We start from the raw sequence: 26716 nt of genomic DNA on the forward strand, positions 1-26716 counted from the left end.
TTTACCATTAAACCACCCAAAGACTTTGACATGTTCTATATGGGGTGGCTTTACAGTGTGTTAGCTATATAGTCCCAGCCTTAAAGGAGTCAAGGGAAAAGCCCAGCATTGGAGATCAAAACAGATTCGGATTCAAACCTGGCTCCAATATTTACCGGTTGTGTGAATTTTGACAGAAAACATCTCTGAGCTATGGTTTTGTCATTTGTAAAATGGGTAATACAATGAATCTGATTTCACATGGTGTTATGAGAACTAAATGAGAAAATGAATGCTAAGCGTATTGAACTTATGACTAGTTTAGGCAAGCACTCAATAAATGGTAATTATTACTATTATTATCATGATGTAGAAATGCTAGCCATCTATATACACAGAAGTAAAATACACACAATCATTGCTTGCTTTGCCCTACAGAGGTAGGCAGATTTCTTGGAATGAGCCCCAGCCCAACTCAGATAAATGTGAAAGAAATCAAGGCAGGGAGAGGTTTTTAGCTGGGCTTGAGTCACCTTTGGACCCCACCACGTATTTTTAGTCTTGTCTCTTACTAATACCCCCAAAACACTCAATTTCAGTCAAACTGGTTTTATTAGTGTCCACTAAGCACTCCCACATCCTGCTTATTTCTCATGTTGTCTGAGAAGCCTTCTGTAATCACTGTAACCTTCACTATAACTCCCTCTGGCATTTTCTGAGGAACCTCTGATAAAATCAGAGAATTTAGATTATAGAGGAACTCATGGAATGTTAAGGAGAGAAAGGACTTTGCAGATCATTTACACTCTTTTAAAAACAAGAAAACTTAGTCCTGGGAGATTAAATAACTTGCTCAAGGTCATACAACTAGGTAATGGAAGAAGCAGAATAAAGACCGGAGAGTCCCAACACTTCTTTATTGCTCCTACCATCCTTCCTCAGCTGCCTTACCTCGCTGATTTGTTTCAATTTGGCAACTTCTTAGACAAGATTAACTACCTAAAATTCCCTGAAGGGTGGACTTGGGGGTAGCTTAAGTAGCAGAAAAGGAATTAGAGGAAAATGTCTTTGCCTTTGTCTTTACTACTGATGTGTATGCCTATCTCTGGGGGAAAAAAATACAAAGAGAAAGGAGATAACAGTTATTGGGTCATTACTATATAGCTGGCACCAGATTGCCATGTCCTTCCATGGCCTCACATTCTCCAGGCTTTACCAACCTGGATCTAAACATGGAAAAATAAATGTCCTCACTCACCATGATGGTAAGCCCAGATGTCTTCAACATCCCTTCCCCTAAATCAGTTCTGGATACCCTGTGAAGATGTCTCATTTCTACTGTGATGTCTGACATCATCCCAGCTGCTGAGTGATGCCCACCCTTTTCCTCTTCTCTTAGGTATTGAAAAGTATCTTTTAGTCCCACTAACTCAGCTGATATGGTGAGGACTGTGAAGCCACCACAGTATGACATCTTTTGGGTATTTCTGCATGAGTGCACCCCACGAGTCAAGCTGCTATGTTTTTCTTTATCACATTGTGTTACAGTGGGAATTCAAAAGGAGGGAAATGCTGTGCATCGGTACAAGTACAACACATAGTTATAACAAAGGAGATCTTTTACTCTAAGTATACATCTAGTGAAATAAGGCTTTTTTGTTGCTCTTGTAGCCCATCTCTTAAGACTCAAAAATAGGTCCACATTGACTCTAATATGCAATGTATGGTCCTAAAATCACATCTCCATTCCAACACTTCTATCATGTCCTTAAATAAAATTTGTCATCTAGGCTTCTCCCTTGCCTTAGAATGAATTACCTTCCCTGCCCATCCTAAATCTCTAACTTCACACAAAAAGTCCTGCAGCAGGACAACACCACCAGCCACATCTGAACACTAAACTTACAGGCTTGTGTTTACACAAACTTTAACTTATTTGATTTTTACAAAACTGTTAGAAGTAGGAAGTAGTGTTTCCATTTTTCAGATGCCAACTCAACATCACAGGACCAGTACCTAAAGCAAGGAATCAAAGCCAAGAATTGACCCGCTGAGCTCATGCTCTTAGCACTGTACCATTATGCCCCTTACAGGGTTGGGAAAGACTCCATTCTCCACCTCCCAACCAAAGTTCTCTACTATGCAACTGTCGGTTCTGCAAGGCTGCTATCACAGCTTTCCTTGTTTAAGCGCTCTTTGTGATTTTTACATGTTCCTTCTGCAAATGCTCTTATTGCAGTGTTTTTATCTTACCTCTATTACCCTTGTTACCTACTTGGAACTATTCTAGAGTCTGATGTTCTTTTACAATTCAGTAACTGATTTCAATTGTCTGCTTATTGTATGTTAAAGACAAGCATTTTCCAAAGAAAAATACAACTATACCATGTTTCTGATGAAAACTTATGATGGACTAGGTACAAGCAAGAAAAGCTGTTACATATCCTGACAGGGATTAATAGTGGCTTGTGTGTTGTATGTATGTATCTTCTAGTGAATTATATATGCTGCACTGTTGATATAGAAGACAAACAATGTGATTTATCTCCTATTTTCTCTAATGTTCTGGCCCATAGAAATAAGTCAATCATGAAGAGGTCTTTTTGGAATGATAACCTGGAAATAAACTTCCATATAGGCACTCAAATGTAATTCAAAATCCAAAGGGAAGAATGGACCCCTTAACTCTGATTTAGCCTGAAGTTACTGCAAACATGTACAACTTATTGAGAAGATTCCTGTACATTTCCACATCTAGGGGCCATCTATTATCATGAGGATTGCACACAGGTAGGGTTCTGACCTGCTGGTCTGTCAGTATTCATAAATAGAGCTTCCAGGAATTGATGCCATTTAGAATGATCACTCTGGACAGCAGATAACTGTGAAAGGAAAGTTCAGTCTATGCTCCATGTTGGTAAAGTGCCAGTTTTCTTAACATCCTGGAAGAGGTGCTGTTAGGTTGGTGCAAAAGTAATTGTGTTTTAAAAGGTTAAAAATAATTGCAAAAACCACAATTATTTTTAACCTTTTAAACCACAATTATTTTTGTACCAACCTAATATCATTGATCAATTTAACTTTTATCTCCTTATATAACTTGGGAAGCTGTAAAGACATTGTAAACTGTCCTGTCTCTTTGGGATTAGATATCCCTATCAGTGCTACATGGTAGGGAAGGCTAGAATTGATACAGTATCCCTATTTCTTTGTGGTATCTGTTATCCCATCACTCACCTTGGCCTCAGATCATTTTGAACCATTAGTTTATTTAACCCTAACTGCATTATATAATCGTGTCTTCTCCAACTGTCCTGTCCTCTTAAGCACAAGATGTAAGCACATATTACCCAAATTTTGCTCTACTTTAAAAAAAAAAAGTACCCATCCCTTGTCCTTAATCTAGCCTTGTTTTCTTTTATTAACATTATTTCTGTTCTAGCCTTGCTAACGTTTTCTAAAGGCTCTAGATCTGAGTAGTCCAATAGAGGAGTCACTAGCCAGATGTTATGACTTAACTTTACTAAAATTAAAAATAGTTAAAATTTTACTTCCTCAGGCTCACTATCCATATTTCAGGTGCTCAGTATGTCTTGAAATAATCACATGTCTGCTGATAGTTATTGTAGAGAATAGAGCAGATATAGAATATTGCCATCAACTCAGAAAGTTCTATTGAACAATGTTGCTCTATGGTGAAGACCCAGTTGCTGTTGATGTGGTCATTTCTTTGTTTTTCCGATCTATCACAGGTTCTTTTTGATTGCTACTCTATTCAGGAATTTCTCTTTAAGTTACAATGGTCTAACAAGGACCACATTTATCCTTTGGTTTTAAACAACTAGAAAAGTGAAAAAAATATATGAAATCTATTTTGAGTTTTCAGGCATTAGAAAAGAGGCAATACAGAACTTAACCTCTGAAACTTAACCTCTGAAAGTAAAGAGAGAAACAGTACCCAAAGATAGAAGGCCATATGACTGTAAATAATTTATTTAAAGAAGAAAATGCACTGGGATTGGTTCCAGTCACACTCTTGTAGCCATAACCCTAAACCCCTTCTGGAATCTTTATTTAAGATGATGGCCTCCTAACATTGCTCCAAGAGAAATTAGATCCAAAGCACCTGTCAGCCAATTGGCTCCTGTAAGTGTTGAGGTCACTTCTACCTCTGAGCACTGTATTCCTACTTCTCCCCTCTCTCTCTCTATCCCAGCTCTTTGTCTCTGCCAGTCTGAATCCTACCTATAATTCAAGACTTAGTTCAAGTACTGTTTCCTTCAAGAAATGTTCCTATAATTACTATCTAATGATTTCTCATTATCTTCAGGATAAAAATCCAAGCTTCTTGATAAGACATACTAGGTCCTTCATGATCAGGTCCCAGCTTTCCTGTCAACTTAATCCTTCACCATTACTTTCCCTCACCCCTAGCACTCTTATCTTCCAGTCCTAAGAGAATATCCTACTTTCTCAGACCTCTGGGCTTTGTATACACTGCCCCTCCTCTCCTTAACTCCTCTCATCCTTCAAGGCCAGCTCAGGTCACCTGCACCCCTGTCTGTCTGAACTGTTCCACCTACATATTACTATCACTTGCCTTTATAAAATAATCCCGTTAACTACTATTTATTGAGCATTGATGATGTAGCAAACACCAAAAGAGGTATTATATTACTTCTTTTTTTTAAATTAAAGTTTATTGGGGTGACAATTGTTAGTAAAATTACATAGATTTCAGGTGTACAATTCTGTATTACATCATCTATAAATCACATTGTGCGTTCAACCACCCAGATTCAGTTCTCCTTCCATCACTATGTATTTGATCCCCCTTACCCTCATCTACCACCACCCTCCCCCCTTACCCTCTGGTAACCACTAAACTATTGTCTGTGTCTATGAGTTTTTGTTTCTCATTTGTTTGTCTTTTGTTGTTTTTGGTTTATATACCACATATCAGTGAAATCATATGGTTATCTGCTTTTTCTGTCTGACTTATTTCGTTTAGCATTATAATCTCAAGATCCGTCCATGTTGTCACAAAAGGTCCTATTTCATCTTTTCTTACCGCCGAATAGTATTCCATTGTGTATATATACCACAACTTCTTTATCCATTCATCTATCGAAGGACACTTTGGTTGTTTCCATGTCTTGGTCACCGTAAGTAAAGCTGCAATGAACATTAGAGCACGCTTGTCTTTATGTATAAGTGTTTTCAGATTTTTGGGTAGATACCCAGGAGAGGGATTGCTGGGTCATATGGTAATTATATTTGTAATTTTTTGAGGAAACTCCATACTGCCTTCCATAACGGCTGCACCAGTCTGCATTCCCATTATACTACTTGTTTTAATCACTACAGCACCTCTGTGACATACTATTATACCTATTTTCCAGAAAAGGAAAACAAAGTTTAGAGAGATTTAATAACTTATCTAGCCTTATAGGTAGCACAATGAAAAACTGAAATTTGAACACAAGTTGATTTTACTCCGAAGTCTACCTACAGGTTGTACTTAGCACTCTGAACTCTTCTTAAGAATGAGTACATGATTACAAATGCCATCAGGGCAAGGACCATAATGAGCATCTTAGAATTGTCTTCATATCATACAGCATAGTACCTGACTTATAGTAAGTACACAATAAACATTTGTTGAAAGAATGAATGATCTGTTTGTCCAATGCTTTTTCCATCATCTGTGTGTTTCCTGAGGATTAGAACAGTGTATTAGCCATCTTTACATCCTGAGATACCAGCACAGTACTTGTTGAAGGAATAAATGAATATATCATATATTCTTTCTCTTTTTCTTTCTCTCTTACACACACACACACACACACACACACACACTCTTACTAGTTTTTGATTACGTACATAGGGACTTGGAATCATGCTCTGCTGGTTTGAGACATGTATTATTACCGAAGCAGATCTTAGACCTTTAAAAGTCAAGAGCTGTGTCTTCCAGTTTGGAATATCTCTGCATTGGTTAGCACAACACTTGGCATATACTTGATGCTCAAAAATGCTTATTTTGTTGCTCCTCTTGCTGCCTCAAGAAGAAAAAGAGATGAATCTGTTCAGTGGATTGTACAAAAAGCTTAGGTATTATTTGCTTGAGCAACTCTGGTTTATCCCTTCAAGTGAAACACATGTTTGGCTGTGGAGATCTGAAAGCCATCCGACACGGACTGGCCCAAATGATACACTGGCGCTGACAGAAATTCTGCCAGGTTGTAAGCTCGGTGATTTCCTGTGATGAGAGTGTTCCAGAAAAAGCCATACCTGTTTCTCAGAGCCAGTGGGGACCAGGACATGGGTGAAAGAAGAGCATTAACATTTTACGTCTGGAAATTAGAGGTTTGGCATCCATGGGAAAAAAACGATGTGGCCTTTTAAAGCCTGCAGGAGCTGCTGCCAAATGTCTTTCCCCTTGAAACAAAAACTGTGTTCAAGTCTAGATAATTACCACTGAGCTGTGCCAAGCCCAGAAATCCTTCGCAGCCAAGCAGCCCCGCAGGGAGTAGAAATTTACATTTATAATCATTTACTTAAAAAACACACACACAAAAAAAACACCTTAGTTTTCAAGACCAAGCTTCGCACACATAACCTTGGGGTTAGATCTGATTTAGACCTGAGGCTGGACCTACCCATATCAACCAAGGAAACCCATGTAAGAAAAATACAGCTTTTTTCTTTCTCTTCAATTTAATGGAGGATGTTTAGAGAGGAAATATTGAAAGAGTAAAACAGCTGAAATATGAGAAGCTAGATTACCTTTGTAGTACACATAGCCTATTTTTCTGGAACTTTGTAATCCCAGAAATGAGCAGGCTATTTTTCATCTGATCTCCAGAGGACTCTCATAGAAGCCAGAGAGACTCAATTCTCAAATCCATCTCATCCTTTTTGCCTATCTGAGCAGAATTGAAACACACAGAGGCCCAAATATTTGGCCAACCAATAGAAGTAGCCAGGCAACAGATATTAAAAAAAAAAAAAAAAAAAAAATGTTTTCTTCTGATAAAGATCCAGTCTTTATTGTCACTAAAAACATTCATCAATATTATTTATCTCTGATTAATTCAGAATAAGTCCCAGTTTTATGTTTTTGATACCATTGGTTTATGAATTCAGAATCATTAACAAGCAGTGTGTTGATGTTAATGTCATAATTTTATCATTTTCCTCCCTGAGAACATTAATGTTAGTCCTTGTTGATTTCTCCATATTCCCCACAAAAAGTTACCAAAAAAAAAGCAAGAAAATTCACAATAGAGATAGGGGTGGGCATTGGTAGTTAGTTATATAATGTGTGGCTGGGAGAAGCATTCAGCTCTCAACATTGTGCTCTACTGGGATTCACCAACAGTGGAAAAATAATTTAATTGCCCCTCTGTCCTCCTTTAAGTGAGGCAAGGGTAATATATTACTGCTAAACCTTGTGAAAACGTTAAGAAAGATCATTCCAGCTGTTAGAGTCAATGAGCAAAACCATGAGTCTTGTCAAGTCCTTTTGCTACTTCACAGCATAAAACTGTCACTTCATTAATTAGAGGAGCATGTTGCCACACGACTCCAGTATGCTCACTCTTCATCACTGATCTTTGTCAATTTGGGTAATAAAACAGCAATTTAATAATCCCCTCTCACACATTAGTAACTGTTTTATGATGGAATTTCAGTTTCCTGGTACACTTGATTAATCAGTCTGGGGAGGTCTTAAATGGATATATTAGGAGTTTAATTAAAAGGCAGTCTGTAAAGAAACCAACTGGAAGGAAGACACATTTCATAGAAAACAAGTTCAAGTGACTATGTGACAAAATTAAATATTCTAGGTAATCAGTTTATTGTATCAGTCTTAGGCTAAAGGTGGATGAATATACTCATGGGGGTGGGGCACTCTAGAAATCGCATGTTCTGTCTACCCAATTCCACAAAAGTGTTTTCTTTATTGTCTACCACCCCCTCCGCACTGCCCACCACTGACAGCGACTCAGTTCAGGTGGCTCAGCAAGCTCCTTTGGAACCCTGTGTATGGCAACTGGTGATAACCCTTCTTGTGTCCCTTGGCAACAAGGACTGAGATACCCCTTTCTTTCAGGCTATGAAGAGATTTCATAGAAGATTTTAAAATAACCTGACACCTCTTCTGTGGAGTGGAATCTCAGGTACTATTCAGAGGGTATACACAGGAAATTTTGAGCTATAAATGAATAGTAAAAAATTGGTTCCCACTCTTGGGCATACATAGCCGGTGAAGGACAACATGGTGCCGTGAGAAGTGTATTACTCTGAAGCCAAGAGAAATGGTTCTGGTTCTGGCTCTGCCACTAGCCACAGCAATAGACCTTCAAATTAATCAATTAATCAACTGAGTGATTTGGGGCAACTATTTCCATCTCTCTCTCTACTTCAATTTCCTCATATATAAGACCTCTAATATCCTTTCCGCCTTGAACACCCCTTGATTCTCTATGGTACTCCTTGCTTCCCCTCCTTTGACCCCTTCCCTTGACTCGTTTCCTGGCCACACACATGTGGCCTTGACAAGAACTTTAGAGCTCTGAGAGGAAAAGGGGGGGGGAGGGGTTGGTTACATTTTAACTAGGAAAATGTGCAGTACAACTTTACTAATAAAATTAACCAGGAAATCCATAAGGCAGTATCATTACATCTCTAAGTTAAATTATGTATCACCGTAAGACCAAAACTCTTGGGGGGAAAAATGAGAAGATGAATCTGCGAAACAAGTATTATAATAGCTAGGTTAAAAGAAGAAGTCACACAATTCAAGCACCTATGAAGAAATGCCAGAGACTTTTTAATCATTGGAGTACATGAAATCTAGGATCTATATTAACAGGCAAATTCTGTGAGCCTTTGAATCAGATAATTTTGGCTAAACTTACCCCAACAATGACCAAGAAAGACACATGGAATGTATTTTTTCAGGCATCAGTGCATTTCCATGTACTTGTCACTTTTCATCCTTACAAATCTGTTTCCTTACAGGTCCTGCATAGTAATTCATACCAGCTCATATGCATTCTTGTTATATATGATTTAAAAAACCTCCAGTGTACAGAGTTGAATTAATTATAATCCTCAATTCATGATAACCTATTACCAGTATCCATGTGTGACATTAATTTATTTAGTTTATTTATTAATTTTAGTAATATAATTAATATTCAAGAATACACGATGCAACCCAATAATTAGAACTCTGACAACAACTTTTTTCTATTTACATGCTCCTCCCAATCCTGTTGCCCTTGTCTCCCCTTCCACCTCAAAATAAATAAAATTCCAAATTTTGTATTATTTCCTTTAATAGTTTTGGAAATACATAGGTATACCTATACAATATATTTTTTATTTTGTAAAAGAATATTATGCTGTTTACAGTCTTCAGGGATTTGATTTTTTTCCTGTCTATTAAATTACTAAGATTCATCCCTGTTGTGATTATAATGATGAGCGGGGAAAAAGAAGGAGGAGGGCCTACTAAATGGGCCCTAAATGGCATACTAAAGGGCATACTAAAATGGGGCTAATTGATTATTTAGCAATATCTAATCAATTTATTTAGCAATATGCAATAACAAAAGACAAAGGCAATTAATAAAATGTACTAATGATGGAAAATAAAGGTAGTTAAGACTAAACTATATGCATTGATACCAATGTCACATCAAAGGAGTACACATAAGTTTAAGAGATCTCAACATATGTTTACTATTGATCAAAAATCACTTGGCTAAATACGCAAACATTAGTAAGGAGTATCCAAAAGCAGTAATAAGCTCTATAGGATAGGAACTATTACAGTAGGTGTCAAAAGCTCACCAAACTGGGGGAGAACAGCACTGAAAAAGTCATAAATCAAAACCTTGGCCAGGTCGGTAGCTGAGAGAAACTCAGGCATCCCCTATACCGCTGCTTGCTAGTTCCCAAGAATGTTGTTGCTATTGCCTTTGTTGTTGTTAGAAGTCATGGCATCTTCTGATGCTATAAGATGATGCTTCAAGCTGTATGTAAGTTTTCAAGGTGTTAACAATCTGAAGAATGTTGCTGTTGTTGTTGTTGCTGTTTATGTTGTTAGAAGTTAGGACATCTTCTGATACTGTAAGCTACAAGTTACATACAAGTTCCCAAAGATGCTAGAATGATTACAATTCACCAACAAAAGAAGTCTCTACTGTCCACTGAGGCAAGTTCTGATCTCTTACTCTGAAACAGTCCAATCCTGAAAAGCAGTCCTAAAATAGCAAATCTTCTGAATAGCAATTTCTTGAAACAGCAATCAATCAATCAATCCACCTGAGGTCTGTTTTATATAGCTCTTTAGATGCACCCCATAGTCAAGTTTCATGTTCCTGCCTTCCCTCTCAAGGAATGGCCAGTTCTGGGAGGGTCCGGCAGTTACTGATATGAATGCTGCCCATCCAGCAGAAGGGCCAATTCATCTGGATAAGCAATATCTACTGTTCTTGCTTGGGACCATCAGCCCAAGGTCTTCCAAAGCCTGGCAATATGCCTGTCACATCATCCTGATATAACTTAGCTACTTCTTCACTTCATCTGCTGATGTGGGCGAAACAGACAGAACAAAGAGGGAATTCTCTCAACCTCTGATGAAGAATTTCTTTAACCCTAAGCTACCATCACCTCACAACACGGACAGAACAACAAATACTATCTCATATCTCCCCTACTCAAGAGAATGAGACCAAACAGAAAACCTCATCTCATGTATCCCCTGCTTGGGAGAATGAGACCAAAGGGGGACGGAAAAACAACCTCATCTCATATCTCCCCTGCTCAGGAGAATGAGACCAAAGGGGGGATTTACTCAACCCCTGATCACAGCACAGAAATCACCTCACATACAGGAACAGATAAAAGCTAATAGACAAAAGCTCACATCAACCAATGAAGGCAAATTTTCTTCAACATCTTCCCTACAGTGACGCATGGGGTTGATTCAGTTCACTTCTGTGCAATATTCCATTGTTTGAATATATTATAATTTAATTATCCATTCCCTCCAGGTTGTATCCAGATTTTTACTGTTATGAACACTGATGATGTGAATGTTTTTGTTCATATCTTCTGGTGATCCTGTGCAATTATTTATCTTGGGTGTATACCAGAAAGTTGAATTGTTGGGTTGTAAGATATGTAACTTCAAATTTCCAAGACAATAACTTTTTTTCTAAAGATATTATATCAACTTACACTATTACCAGAAATTTATAAGAAATCCTATTGATGTGCATATTCTTTAATACTTGGTATCTTTAGACATCTATTTTTTTTATCAATGGAATTAGTAAAATATGTCATTATGGTCTTTTTTTCATTTTCCTCAGCACTGATAGAGTTGAATATCTCTAAATGTGGTTATTGGCCACAGATATCTTTTTTCCATGAAATAACAATTTTCCCATTTTAATATTATGTTGTAGAGGTTCTTTATTAAAGAGATTATATTAAAGAACTATATTAAATAACTATAAAGAGATAGTGACTCTCTTTTGTCAATTGTAAGTGTGGCACTTATATTCTTTCCTATTTGTAGAGTTTGTGCACTTTCTTTGTTTTTTCATTATCAGAGGTTTTCATTTTAATATACACAAATGTATCTATTTCTTTATGGTTAGTAGTTTTGATATCTCGTTGAAGAAAACGCTTCCTACCCATATGTCGTGTCTATTATCTGCAAAAATTTTACTTATGATATTGGAGTCTTCAATGCATCCAAGTTTATTTGTTTTGTATAGTATGAACTAGATATACAATTTCCTAGCCAGTTGACTAAGGTAGGGAAAAGAAGTAAGGTATAAGACAGAAAATTTAGAAAGGAAGAAAAAAACTGGCATTATTTGCAGATGATATGATTACAGATGATATGAGTTTGTTTAAATAGAAAACCATAAAGTATCAAAAGAGAATTATTATAAAAATATATTATAAAAATATGTAACATTATAATTATTAAAATAATAGAATTGAACAATTTTTAAAAGGGCAAAATATAATATTCTATTGCATTTATCTACATCAGTAGTAAATAAAAATAAAATTTTAAATAAAGATATTAACATAGCAAAATTAACACTGTAAAATATTTAGGACTAAACCTAATCAAAGATGTACAAGGCCTGAGAGCAAAAATTATGAGGCTCCACTAAGAGACATTCAAGAAGACCAAAATAATTGGAGAGGTCATGTTTGTGATAGAAAGATATCATGGAATTGTCAATTCACTACACATTGCTTTATAGACTCAATGTAACTTCAGTCAAAGTCATAACGAGACTTTGAGGCTGATTCTTAAATTTCTATGGAATTGTAAAGGGCTGCTAACATAATTAGGATGTGTCTAAAGACAGCTAAGAGAAAAGACATGTCCTGTCAGATATCAGAATTAATGATGAAACTGCAGCAATTAAGACTGTGCATCAATGCGGAAACAGACAAATTGACAAATGATATAGAGTAGAATAGAGAGCCTATAAAAAGACCAACACACATATGGAATTTTAAATCTGATACAAGTAGAATAGCAGATCAATGTGAAAGAGATCATTATAAAAATGGAACTGGAAAAATTGTTATTCACAATATCTGCAGGTAGAAAGTGGCTTAATGCCATTTATATAATCAGTTGGTATTCTTTAAAGTGGTATTTCAAAGCTTTCAGGCTTGTCTTCATTAATAACAGTCTCCTAGAAGTCTTTCTTTTTGAGGAGAGTCTGAATGTCTTAAAGATATTGAATTAAGATCTCTAAGGGACATGCTTGAATAACAACAGGTAGTCCCTATTTCCCTTTCAAGAAGGACCAGTCTGGTTCACTGAAAGCTTTTGGGCTGGTAATTTGGAAGATGCAATTTGAGATCAAAGTTGAACTCCATGAGGCAAAAAGGAGAAGCTGAGTGCAAACTCCAGCAATCATCTTTCTAGGTCTCCCCATCCCATAGTATTCTTTCTCTTCTTCAAAAATATGTTGAATAAGTTTTAAAAGATTTAAAATATTTAGTTTACCTGAAACACTAATAGATTTTGATCTGCTCTTGCCTCACAGTTATTAATAAAGTCACAACACATTTGCTTGGGTCCATATTTTAGTGCATTTCCAAGATAATCACTGACATGTGTGTCTCTCTCTTCACCCCTAAACTCTAACTCCCTGTAGTCTCACTATCTGAGAGTCTGTGCTCTGTGCTTATTAATTTATTCATCCCATAAGTGTTCTCTTGTAGAAATTTACATGTTGTCTATAGAAGTATTCACTTAATCATTCCTTCACCTACTCCATCAATATTTATTAAAGTGTCAATTTATGGCTTCCTGGACAATGCTCTGTAATAATACAGTAGTCCATCCATATCCGTGGGGAATACTTTCCAAGACCCCCAGTGGACTCCTGAAACCACGGATAGTACCGAACCCTATATATACTATGTTTTTCCAGTATATGCACACCTATGATAAAGTTTAATTCATAAATTAGGTACAGCAAGAGATTAACAATAACTAATGATAAAATAGAAAACTTATAACAATATACTGTAATAAAAGTTATGTGAATGTGGTCACTCATTTCAGGGGATCCCTTGCTGAAGTCTTCATATAGGCTCAATGCCTTCTGGTGCAATATGTTACCATCAATCAGAACACGTTTTCGGTTCATGTCTTCTACCCACAAGTTTAATACCTTTTCCATCTTAACTAGGCACTTATCACATACTGTGGCCATAACTTTTGCCATTTGAGGTGAGACAGAAAATTTAGCACAAATTTATTTTTTTCTTCTTCATAATTTCACAGATAAAAGATTGATACTTGTTTTAGATATTAACAACCTCAGCATGATTTTTTTTTCCTTTATTAATTTGGGAACTTTCACCTTTTTATTTAAAGGAAGCATTTTGAGGCTTCTCTTTGCCATACCTGAACTGCCAGCATCACTACTCTTGCCTTTGGGGCCATTATTACTGGAACATAAGCACCGCCATAGGAGCACAGACAATCTGATAACTGCGAGGGCTGCTAGGTGACTAATGGGCCGGTATTGTACACAGCATGGATACAATAGACAAAAGGAAGATTCAGGTGCCAGATGGGACAGAGCAGGATGACATGAGATTTCATCATGCTAGTTAGAACAGTGCAAAATTTAAACCTTATGAATTCTTTATTTCTGAATTTTTTCATTTAATATTTTCCGACCACAGTTGAACACAGGTAACGAACTATAGAAAGTGAAACCACAGATAAGGGGGGACTACTGTAAGTACTCAGAAGTTTTTTTTCTCAGTGTATGTGACCTGAATTCTTTTGATTCATTACAACCTGTACTCTACTTACTAATAACGGGGACGCCAAAAAAAAATGTATATGCATGACTTGTATTCATCTTTTGTTATCGGTATATATTGAGTATTACAATGTTAATAGTTTTTATTTCCTTTCTTAAAATGGGTATACATTTTTTGGCACCCTCTGTATGTTATTGATCTTTTCTTGGCTTAATGCTTTATCTCCTATCTATTGACTCAAATCCTCCTTTTGAACATCAGGCTGATATCACTGCTCAGATACTTGATTCTTTGTGTCAGCTGTAATTGTAATTTCTCTTTGTTTGTATCCTACATTTCAGGATAACTTTGACTGTATTCCCTAGAAGCAGGGTCAAAGCATCCTACCCTAATCCAAGTGGCCAGCTTTCCCAACAGGCTTGTTCCATTATCTGATAAAATAAATAAGTCACATAGCAGCATTATAAGCCTTTTTGGAAAATGTACAGGCGTTGGGAAGCAAAATATATACATTAAATAATTAGAGAACAATCTCAGGTTAGCATATGTCTTCTCCCACATCTCTGCTTCTTAAAATACACTCCATGTTTCAACTGCCTGGCTGAATTCTACCTCCTATGGGAAGTCTTCTTTTTACTTAGTTCACAATTTAGATTAGAGCTTTCTCTACCTAGGAAACAAAGAAAAAGTATTCCAAAATCAGATAAGAACTTAGAACGGATTTGTTATCTGGAATTATTTTTTCCATGCTGGAATCCCTATAGTCATTAATGACTGTTTCACTCATTTGACACTTAACAGATACATTAAAGATAATTAACAATAGGTTGTGTATATATGGCTTGTTTCTCCCATTAGCTCCTTGAGAACAGCTCTTCCACCCTTCAAAGTCTTCTTTGTATCCATCAGGGTCTCGGAGGAACCAGATGGCACATTTGAACTGGGATAATTTGAAGAAATTTAGTACAGAGGCTATTCACAACCCCTAAGAGACAGTGCAATGTTCAAAGACTAGTAATTACAGGATTGATTCCTTGACTAGTCCTAAAAGGCAAAAATAGAGAGCAGTCGTCATAGCAGAGAAAGCTCTGTGGAGCAGCACACTGACTGATCTTTGTTCAAGGGAACCATTTAGGAAAGGAGTGGTGATCTTATAAGGAGAGTACTAGGGGAATTAGTACCCTGGTCACATATAGCTCACCTCCATCCCTCCAGTCTCCCGGCAGTGCTCCCAATTGAAAAATCAAAATCAAAGCAAAGGCAAAAGAGAGCCCATTGTTGTAATCCACACACATAACATCCCAAGGCACAAATCAAAGTGGAGAGTAAGAAATGGATCTTCAGGGACAAAGGGAAAACATAGAGCACGTCCTCTGAGCCTCACGTTATTTACACACAAAATGGGCCCAATCAAAATGGAATAAATTAGAAATAAATAACCGAAATATATCTGTAAAATCCCCAAACATTTCCCTAATTTCTCTGAAATTAGAAATCACAACATATCAAAATCTGTGGGATGCATATAAAACAGTACTTAGTAAGAAATATATAGCTTTACAATTATATTTGATAAAAACAAAGATTTCAACCTAATGACTTCAGCTTCCTCAGTAAACAAGCAAACAAACAAATTTTGAAAAAGAACAAATTAAACCTTAAATAAACAACAAAAAAGGAAATAATGAGGTATGAGCAAAAAGCAATGTAATAGAAAATAGCAAAGCATTAGAGAAAAAACAATGAAACTGAAAGTTGGTTATTTGAGAAGGTCAATGAAAATGATAAACCTCTAGCCAAACTGATCAGGAAAAAGAGAAAAGATACAAATTATAGTATCAAGAATGAGAAAAGTGACATTACTAGATTCTTCAGCTACTAAGAGGATACTAAGGGAATATTATGAAAAAAACAATATGCCAATAAATTTGACAACTTACATGAAAGAGCAAATGCCTGAAGGACACAAACTGGAAAAACTTGCTCAAGAAGAAACATAATGTGAATAGCTCTGTATCTATCAAATAAATTGAATTAATAGTTAAAAATCTTCTCACCAAGAAAACTCCAGACCCTAGCTTCACTGAGGAATTCTATCAAACATTTAAGAAATAAATAATACCAATTCTACTGAAATCTTACAGGAGAAAATTAAAAGAAAAAATAATTTCTAATTCGTTCTATAGAGCCACCCCTCTCTGATACCAAAACCAAAGAAAAGTATTGCAAGAAAAAAACAGAACCAAAAACTGCCTACGAATAATCTTCATAAGCATAAATGCAAAAATACTTAACAAAGTTTTAGCAAATCAAATTCAATAAAACAGTGAAAAGATACTACATTATGTCCAAATGGGGCTTATCTCAGGAATGGAAGTTTGCTTAACATTTGAGAACCCAATTGATATATTCACCATATTAAAATTTAAAGAGCAGCACCATACAATTATCACAATAATTGAATGAAAAGCATTTAACAAAATCTAACACCCTTGAGCAGTGTGAAGAAGAGGTCAGAACTACCCCTGGGATCGACTGCTGCATCCCCCGCATCCAGCGTCTATGTTTTGCTGCCTTGGCCATCATGCCCAAGAGAAAGGATGAAGGGATGGTTTTAAAGGAGATAAAGCCAAGCCACAGAGAACATCCACAAGGTTATCTGCTAAACCTGCTCCTCCAAAGCCAGAGCCCAAGCTTAAAAATGTCCCTGCAAAGAAGGGAGAGAAGGTACCCAAGGGAAAAAAGGGAAAGCTGGTGCTGGCAAGGATGGGAATAACCCTGCAGAAAATGGAGATGCCAAAACAGACCAGGCCCAGAAAGCTGAAGGTGCAGGAGATGCCAAGTGAAGTGTGTGCATTTTTGATAACTGTGTACTTCTGGTGAATGCACAGTTTGAAATACTAGTTTTTGTCAAGTTTTATAGAAATACAGAATGTTGTTTTACTTTTTTTTTAAGCCATGTTGTTAAAACACAGAACACTTCATTGTTGTTTTTTGGGGAAGGACATATGTTACTAATAGAATGTCTCCAAAGCTGGATTGACATGGGGAAAAACACCTTTCCCTTCTAGTTTTGAGAGACTTCCTCTTGGTTCCAGGAGGAGGGATCCCTTGATGTTGACACACATTATCCACCTTGGCACAAACACCTTGTGTGGAAAAACTCAAACTCATTTTTATGTTTTTATCTCCCTCTTCCTCTCCACCTTAAGCATAGATTTCCTTAAACCCAGAGGCCTGTAGGGACCTGACCCAGAAAAATTGGTTATGAATATGTCAGGCAGTCTGGACTTTCTAGTGTTGATACAGGAGAGTTAGCATGTCACTAGGTAGACAAGGAGGTCCCTGGTGGAATAAACAAAGACAGCCATATCCTAAAAGTTCAGGTTTTGAAATCACTCCTTCGCTTCAGGACATAATGTAACAAGGCCTTGAGGTTAATCAAAATTCACTTTGGCCTAACAAACAGAGTTGATCTGATAGATAAAGAGTGGGTTACTTTGCTAATTCCTTTAGGATGGATAAGCAGAACAAACCTCGCAGACAAATTTCATTAGAAGGCGCCAGTTCCGTTCTTCAAACAAGTTCCCTTCTTCAAAGAGCTCTCCTTCCCCAAGCAGACAAGGGAAGGTATAAAAGTAAGAGCTTTCACCTCAGTCATGGGGCACCCCCCATTCGGGACCCCCTCCCGCTCGGGAGCTGCAACCTCTTCTCCTGCCTCTAATAAACTATCCTCTTTTTAAAAAACTTTTTGCCTCTCCCTGGTCCGTGTTTCCATTCTTCAGCTTCACGAGACACGATCCCGCCCACACTCAGAAACTGCCGCAGATCCAACATCACCTACATCAGTGTCACCATTGAGATGGCATCCCTCAAAAGAGCAGTAGTTTCATTTTTAGATTGTGGACCTACAGATTGATAATCCTGCCATTTTCGTTTCATTTCCTGAAAGTCAGGGTCTGCTTTTGAAAACTTGTTAAACAACATGCTTAATGTGAAATGTCAGCCCTCACTCTAAACTTTACCTGTTTGGAGCATCAAATGAAGACTTCATTGGGTTTTTATAGTGGCTTTCTGATTTTGGTAGTCCATTGAAGAAGAGCGTGTGAAAGTTGTATACTGTTACCGATTGTCTGCCCATGTCCTGCCTGAAATACCATGGTTGTTTATGAAAAGTATCTTTAATAAAGCTGGATACAGTTTGAAAAAAAAAAATCTAACACCTATCTAAGATCAGATCTCAGCAAACTACTTACAGAAGGGAACTTCCTCAACCTTAAAAGGCAATCTACAAAAACCTTTACAGGTAACATGATACTTAGTGATAAAAGACTGAGTGCTTTCCAATTCAGGAACAAACAAGGACTTAGATAAACCTAAGATAACTGTCCTCATGCAGATTACCTGACAATGGAGGAAACACTCTAATGTTCCATTTAGGCTTATAAACATAAGTCAGGTTCAAAATTCCTTTTAGTTTCAAGAAACTGTATTCTGTACTCATGTATTCTGAAATTTCTGTTATAACTCTTGCTCATCAATTTCATCATGTCCTTCTCTGTCCTATCTCCTTGACTCACTCTCTGTATCCACATACAGAGAAACTCCATAAACGCTGCTTAACCTTTTAAGTACTGCTTACTTCTCTGCTCAGAGTTACAGAAAGAAAAACAAAACAAAACTACAAGTTGTCTGTAGTTACTGTCACCATTTTCTCCTCACCCATTTTCTTTTTGTCCTATTCCAATTAGGGCTTTGTGCCAGCATTTAATTAAAACTCCTTTTCGAAGTTCTCTTAACAACCTCCATTTTGCCAATGCAATGTTAATTCCCTGGCTTTATCTTCCTTCACCTGTGAGAAACATTTGACATATTGATTGTTCCTTACTTTTCTTTCTGCTTTTAAGACAGCCTAATTTTAAGTGTTGTTGTTTTTCTCCAACCACTCTGGCTGCTCCTTCCTTCTCTACTCTGCTGGCCTTCCTCTTTGTTGACTATCTAAGGTTGCAGCACACAAGAGTCTTTGTCTCTTTTTTTCTAAGTATACTCACTCCCTATATGATTTTATCTAGTCCTGTGGCTTTAAATAACCAGCCCTGGTCTTAATCCCCTGTTCTGGATGCAAACATCCAGTGTCCTACTTGATATCTCCACTTGGATGTACAATAGGAGTCACATTTAACATGCCACATGTCTGAAAGAGACCTTTTGGTTTTCATCTCCTATCCCCATCCTACCTGCTTTTCCTCTGGTCTTTCCCATCTTGTTACCTGACAATAGCATTCACCCAGTAAATTAGGCCCAAAACCTAGATATCACTCAGGACATTTATCGTTTCCTTACACTCACATAAAATTCACCAGCAAATGCCATTGGTTTCACGTTCACAATATGTTCTGAATCCTACGATGTCACCCTGCCTGTACGGCTGCAAGTCTAGTTCTAGCCAACGTTACATCTCTCCTAGACTGCACTCCCTTCTTTTACTCCTGTCCCCTTAAAACCAATCCCCCTCCATTAAGCAGCTGACATGGCCTTACTCCACCTCAGACCTAAGGGTATTCAGAACAAAATCCATACATTTGACCATTATCCATACTGTGATCCATAGGGCACCACATGATCCAACCCTTCCACTCTTATACCTTATCTCCTACCTCTATCTCTTTTCTCACTTTGTTCTAGTAAGTGTGGTCTTTTTTCTGTTCTTTGAATATACCGAGCTTATTCCTGCCTCTAATATTTTGAATTTGTCACTTCCTCTGCTTGGAATACTTTCATCCCAGACACCTGCATGGCTTAGTTCTACTCAAATGTCGCTTACTCTGAGAGGCTTTCCCTGACCATACTATTGAAACAGGCTCCTCTTTCTCATATTGTCACTTTCTATAATATTTCCATATCCTCTTTTATTTCACCTTAAAGCACATAAACCAATTAAAATTTGTGTTTATTTGCATGTTTATGATCTCTCTCTCTCTAATAAGAAATTTAAGTTCCACTAGGGCCAGTTCTTTTTTGTCATGTTTATCCCTATATGCCCAGTGCCTAGACAACGTCTGGCCCATAGTAAATACTCAATATGTTCTAAGAATAAAATATTGGGAAAAATGTTGTACCAGATCAATATATTCCATTAAAACTTGCCCTGCTTTGAGATTTAGTTATTCTCTTTTTATATGGCCTTTTGTTAATTCCATTCTATAAGATAAAAAGAAAAATAAGCAATTTCAATAAAACAAAAGAAATCCAAGGCAAGTTTAGATTTAAATGTTAAAAGCATCAATCATAATAATGTCTATGTTTCAATAACATTAATGGTTTTCTTGGTACTTTCTTATATACTATCCCATTTAATCCTTATAACAATCCTTTACTAGCATCTCCATTTTGCATATGAGAAACTGAAAACTCAATAGAGCTGAGGGACTTGAATAAGTTCATGCTGCTAAATAATGAGAGACCAGATTAGAAGCTGTGTTTATCAGACTTCTCACCAAGGAATTGTTCACTGTATCACACTCCCAAAGCTAACCCGAATCCTTTCTACTCTGACTGTACCAGGTTCAAGGTAAAAAAAATAAAAAAATAAAAAAATTCAAGTTTAAAAATGACTTTCCATGGCTCACATTGTGAAAATGTATATCCTCTTGAAAAGCCAAACTCTAATACAAAAAAGGTGTTTTGTTCTTTGGGTTTTTTATTTTTGCTTTTGTTTTCTGATTCTGGATATCTGAACATGAGCGAGAAGGGGAGCTTGGCTCTGTGAATGCAATTCACAGTAATGGGCCAGAGGCTATGACTTGGGTGTCAGGACGAGAAGGCCAGCAAGGTGGGGCCATGCTTGAACACTATCTGGTACAAAGAAGAGTAGGTGGGTCAAGAGTCAAGTGATTTAATACAGAGGAGCAACTGGAAATGTGTAGTTATGGGCCATATACAGTCTATGTATTTTAGTTTGGGGTTTTATTTTTATTTGTTTTATATTAGTGTGGTAAAAATAGTTCTTTATTTTAAATTAGTTTTATATACTTCATATTCAAAGGACTTCACATAAAAGTCTGACTTTGTCAGCTTCCTTTTAAAATTTAGAAGATAGAAGGAAAGCTAGTTTACCATGAAAATCCATGACAACCAGTCACAGGCATTGCAGCTACCTCTTTCCATGTGGCATGTACTTTCCATTGGGGTGGTGCAAAAGTAATTGTGGTTTAAAAGTTTAAAAATAATTGCAAAAAACACAATTACTTTTGCTCCAACCTAATATTTGCCACAATCCCCATTATTTGCTCATGAATTCCACCTTTTTGCTTTGCTTATTTACATTGTTTACGTGGCCTCTGTGAATATTTGCGTTTGTGACCTCTGGTTTAGGAATTCCTAGCTATGAAGCAAGCAGGAAGATAGAGATAATCATCTATGAGCTGTGGTGGTATGAATGAGCTGCAGGAACTTGAATCCCCAAACTAAATATATTTTTTGCCTCTTTGAAGAGTGTGTTCATAATAAACATATTGTGGCTAGGCTAGGTAAGGAGCCAAAAGAGCTACTCACCTAGCAGGGAAGATTCCCCAACGTAATCTGCTGCCTTTGTGTGTCACTTGAGGGCATTTATTATGAATTCCTTCCCCTTAGGCGTCTTCCCCAACAGTGTCTCATAAAGTCTTGGAGGAAGATCTCCAGAGGTACAATGTAATACCTTATTTATTAAGGGTGGAACACACTACCCAAAATACAGATCAACCATTTTTTGTTGGTAGTATATAGAACAGAGCTGAAACGGAATGGGAAATAAGAGCAGGAAAAGGGGAGACTGTTAGTTATTTTTAGCAAAGACAGCACTTGATAGGGTGATCTTTTGAAAGTCCCTGTGTTACTTAGGATAACACTTCGGCATTGGGTGTTGTGAAGAGAGGAGAATGGTACCTGCAATAGGAGGGGATTTCTACTCCCTACAAGAGAAAAGTATGGGAAGAACTCTGTCATACCTCCTTCCCCAAAGAGAAGGAGTCACTTATATTATGGGTGTGTTTAGAAGAAGACCTGCAACATGCTCAACTCAGCCTCTGACTGCTGACCTTCAGCTTGTGCAGATAAAATACATTTTGGTATGTTCCCCACCATGTGATAAGTTTACAAGTTCCTTCAAAAGGCAAAGCCTTCAAAAGGCATTGCCTTCAAAAGGCAAAGCCTTTCAATCTAGGGGAAGAAATTTAATTCAGGGGTGAGTAATAGGTTGTCCAGTATGACCACACATCTAAAGATATTGTCTCCAATTTGCACTATCATCGTTTTTTATCTCTATTTTTTGTTACTTATGTCTCAACACCATATAAACATGAGAGGGTGATAAAAAGGGTTACTTATTATATAAAGGACCATAGAACCCTAGTAATGCTAGCAAAGAACTGAAAGAATTGAGAAGTTACCTTTCTTTGCCTTTTGTCTAGAGTTCCTCTTGTTTAACTTGGAGGTTTGCAAACAGATGGGCTTGTGAACGAGGGGACATTTAATGTTCCTTTGAACCCTAATGTTCTATAATGGTATAATAAGATGTACTATTGGTAATTGATGTTTTCCAGTGAGAAGAGATGGGATCCATCCATAATAACCCATAAAGAGAAGCTAACAACTAGTTGTTACAGACTCATAGAATCTATAAGCTAGGAAGGAGCATATAAAACCATTTAGTTATCAACCTGATATCAGCGTGTCCTTTGTTTCCATTCCCAACTAATAAGCCCTCTACTTATGCTTGAACATATTCTATGATCGGAAATGTAAATCTATTTGTTGTGAATGACTGATTCTCAGGTTGCAAGCTACAGGAACATAGATTTATTTTTAGCACTATGTCAGGAAAAACATTCATATAACAGAAATGTGTTGAACATCCATAATGTGCCAAACACTGTGCAATATACTGACAATATAAAATCAGTCTTTTAAGTCAAGAATTTCACAATCAGTTTAAGAGAACACATGTAGACAAGTAAATAAATTTCATTTATGTTAAGTAGAAGCATTTATACCTGACTGAAGGTACAAATGGACTCTCTGAAGTGAGGTTTCCATATCTCCTTTGTTATACACCTCGGGTTTTCTTTTAGCAATACATTCTCAAATTAAAAAAAAAAAAATGCTTTTCATGAATTGAAGGTTCTATTTCCATTTTCAGTCAATAACTGATAATGAATCATCAATCATTTATTAGAAAACAGAGTTATTAGATACTGCACCTATTCTCAAGTGTCCCTTTATATTTGTGATACTATGGTTTGGATTCTCATTAATTTAAATAAATTGCAAGCCTCATTAAAACATTATGACTACTCACTGAGTTAATGAACTTAATAGATCTCCAATGGCCTTAACATAGCACACTCTGCTTCAGCAGCCCAGTCCAGGGTCATGGGCACAAAATGTAATCATCAGAGCTCATACATCTTTGAAATCTTAAATTTGAAAACCTACTCTCTTATCACTACAACCCTTTCAACTCTAGTCTCTTCACCTACATTATATTTGATTTCAGCCTCGGAAGGACTAGAGCCCCAAAGAAGTCAATCAGTTTTCTAGCTTCACTTTTTTCTTTGCCTACTCAAATCCCAACAGTCCATTATATTAATCACAACTTCTTTATCCCTTTCCCCTTTTACCAGACTGTGGACCTGGTCATTGTAGCCTCTGGACTTCTCTGTTCCTACTCCAGGGATGCAGAATTATACTTGAGATAATTTCACCATATGTAGATTGGTGATACTAAACATTCATGCCTCAATTGTCAGCCTCAGCCCCAGAAAATCTTTATTTTTCCCTTTGTCAGTGTTCTCTCTCCCAACATCTTCAATAGCTATTTCATTTTAAATAAAAAAACATAATTTTATTAAATAAAGTCTGGGTTACAAATACTATAAAAAATAAATAAACATCATATATAGTCTCTTCAAAAAACAAACAAAAAAATAAAAAATAACAGGTTGATGTATTCTTTTAGGTCTTTCCCCCCCACCCCAGTGTATAGGGTACTTTCATATTGTATCATGCAGTACATGCAATTTTTGTATCCTCCTATTCTAACAATGCGATAGCATGAGCAATTTCCCTTGTTGTTATAGTACTTAAGCACCATTTAAAATGACTTCACAATGTGAAGAAGTTTGACCATGGTTTTACTATCAAATTTCTTGAAAAAGTAGAAGTCACTTACTGCATTCACTTACTTATATACCATGCACTGAATAACGTAGCGTGATAAGGCTAATGCCTATAATTTCATGAAAAGTACTCCAACAAAATTCATCAGTAAGGACTGGTTCAACAAGTTGCATTAAAACATAAAATAAAAAGGCATAAGTGACATAGAAATTTATTTCTTACTCAAGATGTATTCTTAACATGGGCAGTCTAGGGACAGTATGGCAGAGCTGCTCTATGAAGTCTTTGGGGACACAGGCTCCCTGGATATATGGCTCTGCTACATGACCACCATCCACGGGACCATACTGCAGCCCAAGATGGCTGCCCCATCTCCAGTAATCAGGTCTCCATTTCAAACAGAGAAAAGAAGGACGGAACAAAGATAAAGAAGACAAAAGGCCTGCTTCAGCTGCTTTTTAAGGGAATATCCTGGAAATGATGATAGAACAATTGTTCTTACATCTTCTTGGTGAGATCATAGTCATTTTGGCCACAGCTAGCAGCACTGAAGGCTAAAAAATATGATGTTAATTCTAGGCAGCCACTTATCACCATTAAGAATGGGAGAATAAATATTCTCCCATAACAAGCAATCAGTTTCCCAATTGCCAAACTGTACTTACCTTACTTAATCCCTCAGCATTATTTGCCCCCATTATCCCTTTATTTAGTATCCACTTCATGTAGTTTTGCGACTTCCATGATCATAAATTTCCAGAAGTTTCTACTATGGTACTTCCTTTTTCTGTTCATCACAAAACATTAATATTCCCCAGCATTTAGTCCTTGAACCTCTTTCTTCTTTCATTTTACTTATGATTCCTACGTGTTCTTTTTGTGTTTTTAACTATTATATATATGCTGATGAGTCCATCTTTATTGGCACCCAAATCTTCCATGAGAAGCTTAAAACTGATGTTTTTGTCATCCTATTTTGCATCTTAATGGACACTCAGTAGAAATCTCAAACTTTCAAGTCTATATCTGAGCTCATATTTTTCCATACAAATCTGTTTCTCCTCATGGAATTTCTGTCATGGATATTTCCACAATAATGGTAATAAGAACCTAGGGTCATTCTCAACTTTTTATTTTGTTTTCACTACTACTCAGCAAATCAATGACCAAATTTTATAAACTATATCTTTAATATAGTCTCTACAACCCATCTCCTCTTCTACATATTCAGAATTGCATTCTTAGAATGTAATTATGATTGTAATTCTGACTTTAGGATATCCCTTTCCTAAGCCATGTTATACACTGTCCAAATGATGTTCTTAAAACATAGTTGTTCATGCCACTCTTTTTAATCAAATCTTTCAATGACTATAATTCATCTTCAGAATAAAGTCTGAACTTTACTAGCATTGTTTAAAATGTCACTTGAACTCAAATATCTCTTAAACTACCCAACCCCATTCCCCAAGTACCTTAACTAATACCTGCCGGGTTTCCCCGAAAATAAGACCTAGCCGGACAATCAGCTCTAATGCGTCTTTTGGAGCAAAAATTAATATAAGACCCGGTCTTATTTTACTAAAATATAAGACCGGGTCTTTATAATATAATATAATATAATATAATATAATATAATATAATATAATATAATATAATATAATATAATAAATATAATACAATATAATACCGGACCTTATATTAAGTTTTGCTATTAGAGCCAATTGTTTGGTTAGATCTTATTTTTAGGGAAACAGAGTACGTCAGTCCAAAAGACTATCAAACTTCTTCAGAGCACACCATATTATTAAAGGTGGTCATTTTCTACTATCTTGTCTCCTGTGCCTGAACCCCCTTATACACATTTATCCACCTATGTTGCTCATACTTAACTTTTAAAGATCATCTCCTTGGTGGAATTTCCTTGGCTCTACTTCCTCCAACAAACAGAATTAGGCACTCATTTTTCTGCATTCACTGAATATCTTATGTGTACATAGTCACACTTGTTGCACTATAGCAAGTATGTTTGTTTTCATCCTGAGCCCTTTGAATTGGTGACTGCATATCCAGTGTGTTACCTAATGTGTGGCATATGTAAGTAAGGCTTCATTTGGAGAGAATTTGGTAAAGATCGCCTAGATTTACCTCTTTTTCCATTTCTGGTTGTCAAACTCTTGATTTCAATAGGTAGGGTCCATCACCAAGTAAAAGTGTATTTTTAAAAATACTT

At 36.6% G+C, this 26716-nt stretch overlaps 1 pseudogene; it reads left to right on the forward strand.

The window, feature by feature from the left end:
- Positions 1-16909: 16909 nt before the first annotated feature.
- Positions 16910-17202, forward strand: LOC109456089 (non-histone chromosomal protein HMG-17; annotated as a pseudogene).
- Positions 17203-26716: the final 9514 nt, after the last annotated feature.

The sequence above is a fragment of the Rhinolophus sinicus genome, linkage group LG04 (assembly GCF_036562045.2).
Source record: "Rhinolophus sinicus isolate RSC01 linkage group LG04, ASM3656204v1, whole genome shotgun sequence".
NCBI lineage: Eukaryota > Metazoa > Chordata > Mammalia > Chiroptera > Rhinolophidae > Rhinolophus > Rhinolophus sinicus.